The sequence below is a fragment of the Galeopterus variegatus genome, unplaced genomic scaffold, assembly GCF_000696425.1.
Source record: "Galeopterus variegatus unplaced genomic scaffold, G_variegatus-3.0.2 Scaffold1677, whole genome shotgun sequence".
Taxonomy (NCBI): Eukaryota; Metazoa; Chordata; class Mammalia; order Dermoptera; family Cynocephalidae; genus Galeopterus; species Galeopterus variegatus.
The window spans coordinates 219,923-233,766 of NW_007727788.1; the positions used below are offsets into that span (position 1 = coordinate 219,923).

At 45.8% G+C, this 13,844-nt stretch overlaps 1 pseudogene; it reads right to left on the minus strand.

The window, feature by feature from the left end:
* Nucleotides 1–12,870: 12,870 nt before the first annotated feature.
* LOC103595101 lies at nt 12,871–13,459 on the minus strand (annotated as a pseudogene).
* Between the last annotated feature and the right edge of the window lie 385 nt (nt 13,460–13,844).

A 13,844-nucleotide genomic window follows, 5' to 3' on the forward strand; every position in this document is an offset into this window, starting at 1 on the left:
GCGGCGCACTATCCAGTGCGCCACCGGGCCGGCCCTCCTTTTTGTCTTTTCTACTGACCAGCAACGGGATCGCAACCCTCGGTGTTGTGCCTGCACCGCGCTCAGCCAGTGAGCGGAACCAGTCTCCACATGGGATCCGAACCCTCGGCGGGAGCGCCGACGCGCTCCCAAGCGGCACACTCTCCAGTGCGCCACCGGGCTGGCCCATGACTTTATTTTAAAAATTGGGCCTGGCTGATTAGCTCAGTCGGTTGGAGTGTGGTGTTATAACACCAAGGTCAAAGGTTGGATCTCTGTACCAGCCAGCTGCCACAAAACACACAACAAAAAAATTAAAAATTTAAAAAACATAAAAATCGATCCTTTCCAACAATGGCAGTAATTATGCAACCGTACAAAGTTACAACACTTTATAAAGTTTTAAAGCATCACATTTCTCTGTCAAAGTTTTGTTCTGTTTTGTTTTGTTTGGCCGGTAAAGGGATCTGAACCTATGGCCTTGGTGTTACCAGCACCTGCTCTCCCAAGTGAGCCACTGGCCAACCCCACTCTCTGTCGAAGTTTTTATTCATCACCTGTGACCACATTGTTCTTCAATGTCAACCTGCTATAATTTCTAAGATTTCTTAATCTATGGACTTTGAGACCTTGGGTGAATAAGAAATTGAGGTAATTAGTGAGTACTCTTTACCTGGACCATCTCCAAAGGCATGAAAATTCATAGAGACAGAGAGGCAGGGCAAATGGCAGACTAGAGGTGCCTGGTACATGTTCCTCCCACAGAAAAGGGCCACTGCAACTAACAGACAGCTAAATGTTGACAGGAGCGTCTGTGGGAGAGTGCAGGAGAGCAGCAGGAGACTGGCAAGATCCCCGGGGAGCACAAAAGCCCAGGGTGGCAGCATAGAGAGGAGAGAGAGGCACACAGACTCAACCGCCACATCTCCGCCACCAGGACGGGTGCAGGAGGTATTTTCCCTTGTGGTGAAAAGGTAGGCAGAGGGCCTATACCAACCCCCATCCTCACCACAGAGACCTGCAGATGCTTTGGCAGGACAAGCCCAGAGCCAAGTGTGGGGAGCGTCCTAGAACACATATGCTGCATTGCTCCAGAACAGGAGCACAAACTGTGTTCTCCCCACCTCTACTCTTGTGACCCAAGCCATCGATGCAAGACAGCACCATCTTGAAGCCAGAGCCACTGTGGGAGCATGCCCTGCCCTGGGGCCAGTCACGCTTGCCCAGCCTTAACACTCTGCCCTCGTCCCAGCACACTCACAGGAGAGGCTACAACACCCTGATCCCATAGGCTTGAAGCCTGGGCTCACAGAGGCTGTGACTCTAGTTCTGCAGTCTGGGAAGCCAACCCTAGTCCTGCTGAACTGATGCACCCCCACATCCCCAGCTAGAGATCAGACTGGCAGACTCGCCTCTGGTGGTCTGCCCCTCTGCCTCCCCCTAACCCCAGCCCCTGCCAGCTGGCTGAGTTCTGTGACCCTGAGTCCCCAACCCAGAAAAACAGCTCAGAGGTCTTTAACCTAACTGGGCTGGTAGAAATAAAGCACATCTGCATCCTCCCACAGAAGGGCCAGGCAGTTTCATCCTCAACAGTCTAGCCCAGCAACCATCTTGCCTAGCGGCCTCACGCACCACCGGAGAAGCTGCTGCCTGGGCCCGCTCTTGGCATGTGAGCTCCCTGACCTCGCCCACAGCCTGAGAAGTGGCTGGACAGGTCCCCTCGCTGCAGGCCTGCCTAGTGGCCTTGCCCACCACCCAAGAGGCGGCTGGCCAGGACCCCTCCCATCAGGCTTGCTTCCCAACCTTGCTGACCATCCAAGAAGTGGATGGTTAGGCTCCCTCTCTGCAGCCCCACCTAACGGCTTCACCCACCACCCAAAAAGCAGCTCAACAGACCCGCTCCCGTACCCCTAAGTGAAGCATGACTTTGCACCTGGCTCCAAGAAGTGGCACAGCAGAAGGGCCACTGGCAGACCTATACCCTACCAGCTAAGTCAAAGCACACCCACACACCCGGCTCACAGAAACAGCTCAGCTGTCCCACCTCTGGAAGACCCACCCTTGAATCTTTGAGCCATCATGCACACATGCATCCAAGTGAGAAACAATTTGGCTGATGTGTCCCTGGCAGGCCCACCCTTGGTCAGAGAAGCAGCACGGTGACCCTGCCACTGGCAAACCAGGCCCAGAGACACTGACATGCCACACACCCATACCCACAGCCTGAGAATTAATCCAGCAACCACATCCCCAGTGAGACAGCTCCCGAGACGACTGACCCACAGGGTCCATGTGCACACCCCCATCCTGTGAACTAAACAGTGGTCCCTCCCCCAGCAAAGATGTGCCACCACCACCACAAACCTCCCAAGCACAGGTTGCTGAGTCACTGACAGACATAGTGAAAGTGGATTACGACTGTAGAAACCATACAGAGTCTACATCCCGAACAAAGCCATTACATTCTCCCCAATCAACACTTTAGGATGCATTTGCAGGTAAAAGTCTTTCCCCATACAAACCGCTCTACAAAACTCAATGAGGTGACAGTTCTACTACATGCACAGATATCAATGCAGGGAAATAAGACACATTTAAAAAACCATAACATGACACTACCAAAAAAAATAATAATAATGCTCCAGGAACTGATCCCAAAGAATCAGAAATTGCTGACTTGCTGAAAAAGGAATTAAAATTAATGATCTTAAGGAAACTCACTGAGATACAAGAGAATACAGACAAATGGCTCAATGAAATCAGAAAAACACTTCACAGACTAAATGAGAAATTCAACAAAGAGAGACATTATTTTAAAAAATTAAACAGAAATCTTGGAATTGAACAATTCATTGAATGAAATAAAAAATATATCTGAAAGTCTCAACAACAGACTAGATCAAGCAGAAGAAAGAATTTCTGATCTTGAAGAAATCCTGGGTAAGCACTAACGAGAAGCAGGATGACTTAACAAGGTAGGACATATATAAAAATAAAAGGCACAATTTTTATGTATTAGGTTACTGAAAGAAGCACATAAAAGATAAAGGAAATTTTGCAAAGAATTTGAGAAGTGAGCCTAGGAAATGCCTGTGAGGGAGCAGGACTATGAGTTAGGGAAGAGGGTGCTGTACAGCCTCTTCCCAGGTTTCTCAGAGACAGTGTGGAACACACCTCAGAATGATCTTAACTAAGGGGCTACAAAGCTAGGGTATTCATCCACCAACTCATCACCTATCAGTGGCTAAGGTCTACATCCAAGGGCATCAAGTTTAAATAACACAGGAAGACAAAAACAAAAAGAATAAAAGAATAAAACACAATAGCAAAGCCTACAAGATCTATGTGATACTATTAAGTGAGTAAATATTTGAATTATGGCCATTCTAGAAGGAGAAGAAAACAGAAAAGATATTGAAAACCTATTTAATGAAATAATAATAATTAGCTTTGGGAAAGACACAAACATCCAAATCCAGGAAGCTCAAAGATCCCAAAATAGATTTAATCCAAAAAGATCCTCTCCAAGGTGCACTGTAGTCAAACTCTCCAAAGTTAAAGACAAAGAAAGAATTCTAAAAACTACAAGAGAAAAACATCACTTACAAAGGAATCCCCAGTAGTCTAACAGCAGACTTCTCAGCAGAAACCCCACACAACAGGAGAGAATGAGATGATATATTCAAAACCCTGAAAGAAAAAAAACTGCCAGCCAAGAATATTATACCCAGCAAAACCATCCTTCAGAAATGAAGGAGAAATAGGGCCTTTCTCATACAAGCAAAAATTAAGGGAATTCTTTACCATCAGACCAGCCTTACAAGAAATGTTTAGAAGAGTCCTACATCTAGAAGAGAAAGAATAATAACAACTATCATAAAAACACCTGAAAATATATAACTTACTGGTAGAGCAGATACACAAATGAGAAAGAGAAAGAAATCAAACCTTATCAATACAGAAAACCACCAAACCACAAGAATAAACACTAAGAGAGGAAGAAAGGAACAAAGGATACCCAACACAATAGAAGACAACCAACAAAATGACAGGAGTAAGACCTCAGTATCAGTAATAACCTTGAATGTAAATGGATTAAGTGCTCCAATTAAAAGACAGACTGGCTGAATGGATTTTTTAAAATGACCCCTCTATATGCCGCCTACAAGAAACACATCTTACCTATAAACACACCCATAGACTGAAAGTGAAGGGATGGAAAAAGATATTCCATGTAAATGGAAAACACAAGTGAGCAGGATTAGCTATACATATATCAGATAAAACAGACTTTAAGTCAAAATCTGTACTAAGAGATGAGGAAGGGCACTATATAATAAGGGGATCAATACACCAAGATGGTATAACAATTATAAATATATATATGTACCCAACACTGAAACACCCAGATATATAAAGCAAATATTCTTAGATCTAAAGGGAGAGATAGACACAAATACAATAATAGCTGGGGATTTTAACACCCCACTCCCAGAATTGGGCAGATCATCAAGACAGAAAATCAATTAAAAAAACATAAGATTTAAATGGCACCATAGATCAGATGGACCTAACAGACACTTACAGAGCATTTCATCCAACAGCTGCAGAATACACATTCTTTTTTGTTTGTTTTTGGTGGCTGGCCGGTACAGGGATCAAATCCTAGCTGTTGGTGTTATCAGCACCACACTCTAACCAAGTGAGCTAACTAGACAGCCCAGAATACACATTCTTTACATCAGTACATGGAACATTCTCTAGGATTGACCATACGTTAGGCTACAAAATGAGTCTCAACGAGTTCAAAAAGAAGAATAAGTTCTGGTGCTCTGGGGTGACTATAGTTAGTAATATTGTATTGCATATTTCAGGATAGCCAGAAAAGAGGACCTTGAATGTTATAACCACAGAGAAATAATAAATGTTTGATATGCTAACTATTCTGATTGGGTCATTATACAATATATGCATATATTGAAACCACAAACTCTACCCCATAAAAATGTACAATGAAGTCAATTAATTAATTTTTTAAAAGAACAAGCATTAAACTACTAAAAAAAGAAAACTCATAGAGACAGAAAATGCAAAAGTACATAGTTACTTTTTACTTATGTATTCTTGTCTATGCATAAACACAATTGTCTCTTGTAGGAAATTAAATCCAGAAAATTGCTGTAGTGATTCTTTTTGTGCCATGTGTGATTTTTAAATTTTTACTTTAAAACCTGAAGTCTTAAAGTTTTAAATAATATCACATCTTTCACTGTGATGGTATATAAGTGTATAGTTACATAAATACACATAAAGGTGTATTAAGTAAATAAATGCTTTTAAAGCTTCTGTATATGAAAGATCAGCTGCCCCCCCAAATACCACACAAAAACCCAAAACAACAACAACAAAACAGTAGAGAGGCCTGGGTGCACAGAAGAAAAAAGGTCTTTTAGTAATCAATATATTTTCAACACCAGGTATTCTACCCAGAGCCAGGGCTTTTTTTTTTTTTTTTTTTTTTTTTTTTTTTTTTTTTTTTTTTTTTTTTTTTTTTTTTTTTTTTTTTTTTTTTTTTTTTTTTTTTTTTTTTTTACCTCCTAAGAACTCAAGGCTCCCCAAATTCTGTTAACAGAGGTGCTTTTATGCTGTTCCTTGGCATGGTTATTTCACAGCTGTGGCCAATTATAAGAAAACAAGCAATCAAACAAAACAAAGAGCAAAGGCTCTTCCTTTATGGAGGAACTAAAATTCCCACTCGTTATTCCATTACTTTCTCCTGTGGGTTGTTATAAAACATTGTGACTCTGGTTGCACTGTCAAAGCCATGGGCATTTCTTGTTTTAGAGTGACTGTGCTCTTGTCTTAAGCAACTGACCAGTCTCCTCTGGCAACTCTCTTTGATAGTGACTATATTAGTCCATTTCTGTTGCTTACAACAAAATACCTGGAACTGGGTAATTTGTAAGAAAACAAAATTTATTGCTTACATTTTCAGAGGGTGGGAAGTCCAAAATCCTGGGAACACATCTGGTGAGGGTCTTCTTTGGTGGTGGCTTTACAGCAATGCAGGGGTCTCACATGGCAGAAACTGGTGGAGCAGAGAGAGAGAGAGAGACTCTTACATGCTCTCCATTTAAAGCCTTCAGAACCACGCCCCTGTCCACTATCATTAATCCATTCAGTATGGCACAGTCCTACAATCTAATCACCTCTTCAAGGCCCTACCTTCCAATTATCATAATAGGATTTCCCATGCTCTTAACACTGTCACAGAGGGGACTAAGTTTTGAGGGCATCAATCTACAGCACTGGCTTTCTGCAAGATCAGTCCTCAAATTAATAACAATGCTGATGGGCCGGCCCGGTGGCGCACTGCTACAGTGCGCCGCTTGGGAGCGCAGCTGCGCTCCCGCCGAGGGTTCGGATCCCACATACAGACCGGCCGCTCACTGGCTGAGCGAGGTGTGGGAGCAACACCGAGGGTTGCGATCCCGTTGCCGGGCGCGGGCCGGTACGGGCGCGACACTGAGGGTTGCGATCCGTTGCCGGTCACGAAAAAAGACAAAAAGGAAATAAATAAATAAATAAATAAAATAACAATGCTGATAAGCATCCTCATGCCACCATCTTTGGTGGATGGCTGCTTGAAAGCACCAAGGTTTGGTTGGGTAACCCATTGCATGGTGCACGTGAATAAAGGTGGTGTCAGGAATAATGAGGCATGATAAGAATGATTCACAGTTATTAAAAGTGACTCTATGAGATTATGAGAGCTATACTGTAAATTTATTAAAATGTGACTAATTTAGATATGTTTTAGTAAAAGGGAATGAAGTACTGATACATGCTACAATTAGTATAAATCTCAAAAACATTATGATAAGTGAAAGAATCCAGACACAAAAAGTCACATATTGTATGATTCATTTTATATGATATATGGGGTTGCCAGAGGCTGAGGGGGGTGGGAAATGGGGAGTGACTGCTTAATGAGTGTAGTGTTTCTGCTTCGGATGATAAAAATATTCTGGAACTAGATAATGGTGATTGTTGCACAACATTATAAATGTACTAAATGCCACTGAATTGTACACTTTAAGATGGTTAATTTTTTATTTTTACTATTTATTTACGTTTAAGATGGTTAATTTTATGTTGTGTGACTTTCACTTCAATTAAAAAACACACAATATGCTTTGGTAGTTGTATAATTTCTTGGAAGTAATTTTTTAAATGCTTACATTTTTATGCAAGAGCTAGCACAAGCACTTTCAAAACGATGACTTTTTTTTTACCATCTGAAAGACTGTATTCTGAGCTTCTAAATCTCCTCGTCAGTTAATAGATTTAGTGACACACAAAATGGACAGATTGTCAGGCCCAAGGTAGCTGTAAACAAAGTCCTGCAGGACCGCATCATGGTGTATTACAGCCTGGCTATTGCATCCACACCAAGGCTTATCTAGTGTTGACAACGTGGACACCAGTACTTGGGAAGTGGCAGTGCCACTGTCATAGACCCACACTCTTCCCTATCAGAGATCCCAGTGCCAACTGAGTAACAACTTCTTCAAGTTCCTTGGGTTTTCTCTTAGACGTGGACATGGACAAAGCAGTTCTCACTTGACGAGGTAGACTGTTTCCAGTGATGGCCACACAATTGTTCCCATTCTGCACGTCCTTTTGCAATATGACTTGGCACTCTTCTCAACAGGAAGTGGAGTCTATTTCCCCTTCTCTTGACTCAGAGCTGCCCTGTGACTTGTTTTGACTAATAGAAAGTGGTAGAAGTGACTTTCAAGCCTAGGTCATAAGAGGCTTTGCAGTTTCTGTATTTCCCCTCTTGGAAGTCAGCACCATGGAAAGAAGTTTGGTCTATCCTTCTTGAGAGCCTATGTGGAGAAAAAGGCCCTGGATGATGAGATGCCACCTGGAGGAGAATAATACAACCCAGCTAACTGCCAGCACCAACTCCCAGACAGGGGAGTGAGGCCATCTTGGATGTTCCAGCCTTAGCTAAGCTCCCAACTGAATAAAGTCACACGAGTGGCCCCAACCAACACCATGTGGAGCAGAAGAACCACCCCTCAGAACTTAGTCAACACAAACCCATAAGAAATAACAAATTGTTATTATTTTACACTATGAAGTTTTGGGCTGGCTTGTTATGCAGAACTCCACCTGAGACCCAGACCAAATGGTAGAGTGTACAGTAATCTCCCCGGAAAAGCTTGCAACTACCTGAAAAACCTGGCGGACTCAACTTGCAGAGAACCTAAAGCTCAAGTTTCCTATGACAAAGTCCATCCAGAAGCAAATGACTTCCTGGGGTAGGCTGTGGGACGAAGACCAGTGCAGTAAGAAATAAGTGCAAAGGACTGTCAACAAATAAGCAAAACTGATGAGGGAGCGCCAGCTGTCGCGATCTGTCCTGGGATAGTTTTTGGCATCATCCTTAGCATTCTATTTCTAATAGTCGTGCCATGAAAACTTTTCTGCTTGCTCTTTCTCTATTTCTCCATCTAACAGGTCAGACTTGTGCAGCCTGGACAGCACAGGTCACTGACATGCTATACCACATCAGAAGATCTGTAGATCACAATTCAGATGAGCACTTGTGTAACGAATGGGTTAAGTTTTGGAAAACCACAACTGTCTTTTTTTTTTCCTTTTTGTCTTTTTTCGTGTCCGGCAATGGATCGCAACCCTCAGTGTTGCGCCCGTACTGGACCGGACCAGCAACGGGATCGCAACCCTCGGTGTTGCGCCTGCACCTCGCTCAGCCAGTGAGCGGGAACCGGTCTGTATGTGGGATCCGAACCCTCCGCGGGAGCGCCACCACGCTCCCAAGCGGCGCACTGTAGCAGTGCGCCACCAGGCCGGCCCCACAACTGTCTTTTGATAGAAGAATTTGGGATGAGAGTATATTAATCTTGACTTTTACTCATTCAAATTATAACACATTTATAACTAACCTCAGGCAGAGTTTTATAACAAGTCGGCAGGGAGCTTGACCAGTGTGGGTTGGCTCAACTCATACCTGAGCACTGTGGTGCCAAAGCGTGTGCTGTTTCTCTCCCCAGGGGCTGCTTGGATTCAGAGCAAAGCGGTTATTTGTATTAGTCAATCTGAGATGGTCCTCTTGCCTCCCAAACTATAACTGGATAGATTGAATTTGTAATTACAACCTCACCAGAAATATTATTATTATTTAAAAAAATTTTTTTAAAGATGACCAGTAAGGGGATCCAAACCCTTGACTTGATGTCGTCAGCACCACGCTCTCCCAAGTGAGTGACAGGCCGGCCCCTCAGAAATGTTATTTTTAAAGGTAAAACTCAAATAACCAGATTCAAGACATCCAGACTTTTGAAGAGTGATTGAACTTGAGAAGAGGAGGAAATGGGCTGGAGCCTGCCCTGATGACTGGGAGGGTCACAGCCTTACCCAGAGGCAAGCAAACAGGGGCACCTTACACTTAGAAGGGCTGCAGTCGGACCAAGTGGGAAGCAGCCTTCTGTCCTGTCTCCCAGAATCAAAGGCACTAAAAACCCTTAGAATAATGGAAACAGGAAAACCTCTGTTGTTGCACTGTGTACAAAAGGTGGGAGAGATAAAGGGAACACACAGGACAAAAACACCAGGGTCCCTGTACTACAGGAAATAGCTACTGTTCAGATAGATTTGCCTTGGGGTTTTGTTAGGAATTTCTTTCCTAACAGCGGAAAACAGTTCAAGGGAATCATGTCACTGTACGTATAAATCTCGTTGATAATTTTAATTGCATATATACCATATAAATTAAGCTTTTGCATGACTTCCGCTGTCTGTGAGAGTTAAAATACAATTAGCAGACCACAAATTGAATTAATGATCTTAATACAAAAATGATAATGAAGACAATGTGGATGTAGTCATTTCACCGAGCTGTACCCCTAAAAATGGTTAGGGTGGTAAATTCTATGTTATGCATATTTTACCACAATTTCAGAAAAAATTTTAAAGGAAAAAAAAAAGATAATGAGATTTATGGGTTCAGGCAGGAGTCAGAAGGCAGTGAAAACCCGAATTTCCCCACTTCTCCTAAAAGCCAGAAAAACACGAGGAGGAGGAGTGACCGCCTGCACGTAGATCTTTCGTGAAACCAGGAAGCAGAGACAACTGGCAAAGTCCAAACCCCGGGGAGAGGCGGGGAGCGGAGGAAACCAGAAGAATGTGCGGGATCAGAAGGTACTAGGGTGTGGCAAGGCAGCGGGCGGCACGAGAGTCCCTGCCGTCCCCAGGACGCCCCGCTTGGGACCCAGCCCCGCAGGCCACGACCTGCCCCGCTGGGAACACCCGCGGGACTCGGCAGCACGCGCGCGTCCCCAGCCAAATGCTTTGCTACCTTCCAAGTCACAGGCTGTCACCGAGTCAGTGTTCGAGTCCGTTCCCGGCATCAGTTCTGTGTGATGCTCAATTGTCACCTGGTCACCAGTGTGGCCAGTGAGCGCCCCTTCAGGCCGGCTCCCACACCCTTTCGCTGTCCCCCCTCCTGACGCAGCAGAGACGCTCGGCTCCCCGGGAGCTTTTGTGCCAGGAAACTCGCCGATTCCAAGCAACGAGTTCACACTGAATTTCCAATTAACGTGCCCTGCCACGCTTCCTGCCTCCCTCGCACACTAAACATCAGGCCCCATGAAGCCAGTTTCTTTCTTTCTTTTCCTTTCCGTGTGCGTGCGTGTGCGTGTGTCCTACAACATGAAGAGCCCACTCTGAACATAACGCCAACGTGAAAAGAGGTGCCCGCGCCCTCTTCCCACCCACCTGCCCCGGGCTGGGGCTTCAGCTGGGCCTCCCTGGCCAAGGGCTTCCAGACAAAGCCCAGGTAGTTAAGGACAAGTGACTGGCCCTGGCCCAACTCAGCTTCAAGCTCAAAGCCAAATACGCGGCGGACCTGTTTGGAGTTGGACAAGAGCATAGCTCACACTTTCTGACTGTGCCTTCATCGAGTGGTGACAGCGGGGGCACCCATACTTGGGAAGTGGCAGTGCTGCTGGGATGGACCCACACCCCCTGTCAGAGACCTTGGTGCCGACTGTGTAACATCTCATTCCTCAGGCGCCCTCTCAGACACGGGGACTGGCAGAGCACTGCTGCTGGATGTGATTAAAGGCTGTGGCTAAAGGCAGCTTTTACCATTTTTATTTTGCTGGGCAGGAACATGCATTCACCGTGGGCCGTGCTGCAGCTGTCAGTGTAATGGAGAGTACATCTTTTTAAAAATACATTTAAAAAAAATTTTAATTGTGGCAAAACACTCATAACAAACTTTACCACCTTAACCATTTCTAAGTGGACAGATCAGTAATGTTAAGTATATTGACATACTATGATTCACTTTTTATGTGACTATACTTAAGTCGTGCAATCATCAGCGCCATCCACCTCCAGAATGTTTTCACCTTCCCAAACTAAAATTCTGTCCCCATTCAACACTAACTCCCACGGCCAGCCGGTTAGCTCACATGGTGGGACGTGGTGCTGATAACACCAAGGTCAAGGGTTCAGATCCCCATACAGACCAGCCACTAGAAAACATACTAAAAAAAACCCAATAACTCCCCCTATTCCCTCCCCCTCCAGCCCCTGGCAATCAGCATTCTACTTTCTGTCTCTATGAATGTGACTACTCTAGAGACCTAATGTAGGTGGAATCATACAGTATTTGTCCTTTTGTGACTGACTTTGGAGAATATATCTTTTTGAAGGCTCTTACAACTAAACACTAAATGGTTTAATTACAGTGGAAATTCCATACAGTTTTTTTTTAATAAGCTGCTTCTCTTTCCACTGTTTCTTATTAATATACAAAATATACAAAACCAAAAGAAAAAGAAAATACTTGTCCTCAAATCCATTGTGGCTCTCACCCAAAATCCTGTACAAAACCCAACCATCCACTGTTTTCAGAGAAAACAGCTGATGCCAGCACAGGCGAAGGCGAGGACTGGGAAAAGGCCAAACTATCTGGTTGAATCCACCCAGGAAAGCACGTGTGGGGGTTCGGAGGTGGCTGACAGGGCAAGGTTGCCGGAAGCCTCACACGGGCAAGTGTCCAAGCGAGGGCAAGGACGAGCTAATTCCTAAAGGCCATGCGTGTAATGTGATCGTCAGGCCCAGCAAGCTGGGCTGAAGCTGATGAAAAACTGGTTTTACTGAGTGTCTTAGGAAGTCTCCAGAATGGCTGTAGGTAAGGGCGGACGACACCACTGGCCTCATCTATGCCCGCTACAACTTTCACTGGGTGCAGACATGAATTTGCCATCATCAAGCCTAGCAGACCCATGATACAGACTTGGGCGTTCTCACGACTCACAATGTACAGCCCATGGGTCAGGGGAGGGATATGCAGCACCCCTTAAACCATCTCCCCAGCCCATGAGGAATAGTGAACTGGGCTGGGATGATTCCTAAGCGCAGCTGATCCCGTGGCAGAGTTCTGCATGCGTGTGGAGGATCCACAGCAGGAGGGCAGAGGTGCGCTCCAGGATAACCAGCTTGAGGTCTCAGGCTTCAGGGTAGTACTGGAAAGGGGTTTGGGGTAACAGGGCAAATCGCCTCAAAAAGGGAAGGCAACTTTTCAAGCAGCCCAGGGTACGGAATGTGCCCAGTCTCTCTCCTCCCTAGACTAGAGGGAAATACGTATATCCGTGCACCCCAGTGATCAGAGGGCCCCCAGGAACGCACGCAGGTGGGAGGGAGGGCGCCGGCTCCTCATCAGCTGGGGACAGGGGGAAGTGGGCTTCACAGAAACCATAACGGGTACAAGGAGCAAGGGCGTGGGGGGTGAGCAGAACAGGCAGGTAGTCCCTAGGGCAGGAGGCCTATTGACACCCGGGGATAGAAGGCACAGTCGTTCTCATAGTGGCAGCTGCCCTTCGTCATGAAATGTCTGCAGACAGGGTGGTTTGACATGTCTCCTCCGTAGCTGTTGCTTCCATCATGTCCTTGGTGGCCCCCTCCCCCGTGGCCAGGGCCATCATGACCACTGTGCTCATGAGGAGGTGGCCCTCGATGATCATGGCCTCGGTGACCAGGGACATCATGAGGCCGGTGGCCATGGGGCCCCCCATGTCCAGGGCCTTCATGGGGGCGATGTCCACTACTTCCACCCATGCTTCCGCCAGGGCCTTCGTGGGGACGATGTCCACTGCCACTGCCCATGCCACTGCCAGGGCCTTCATGGGGACGATGTCCACTGCCACTGCCCATGCCTCCACCAGGGCCTTCATGGGGACGATGCCCACCACCTCCAACCATGCCTCCACCAGGCTCCTTGTGCATTTGGGGGTCCTCCTCCAGAGCGACCTCCTCTGGCCTCTAGGAATGGAGGAGGGGGAGGAAGAGGTCCATTTACCCCTTGGCCTCCGCGGTCTCTATGGTGTGGTCCACCTCGCATAGGGTCACCCAGGTCTAGGGGAGGTGCTGCATGCCCTTGGGGTCCCTGGGGCCTCCTGATGGGAAGCCATTGGCTATCGGACCGGGGCCTAGGAGTCCATGTGGCATGAGCATCTGCTTGATCCTGTCTGAATAGTCTGGCTGTTTCAGCAGCTCCTCTGAGGGATGGCTGTTTGGGCTACCCACGATGGCTCTGAACTAGATCATAAACACACATCAGATTTTGGAAATAAACACTTTTTTTCCCAGTAAAAGAAGAAAAATCAGTTAAAAAATACAAGGAAACAGAAATGCAGAAAGAAAACAACGCAACAAAAGCCCAACAGGTTTTTGTGGAGTAAAATGTCACAATACTGTAACAAAACTTTGTCCCTCCTGCACGGAGC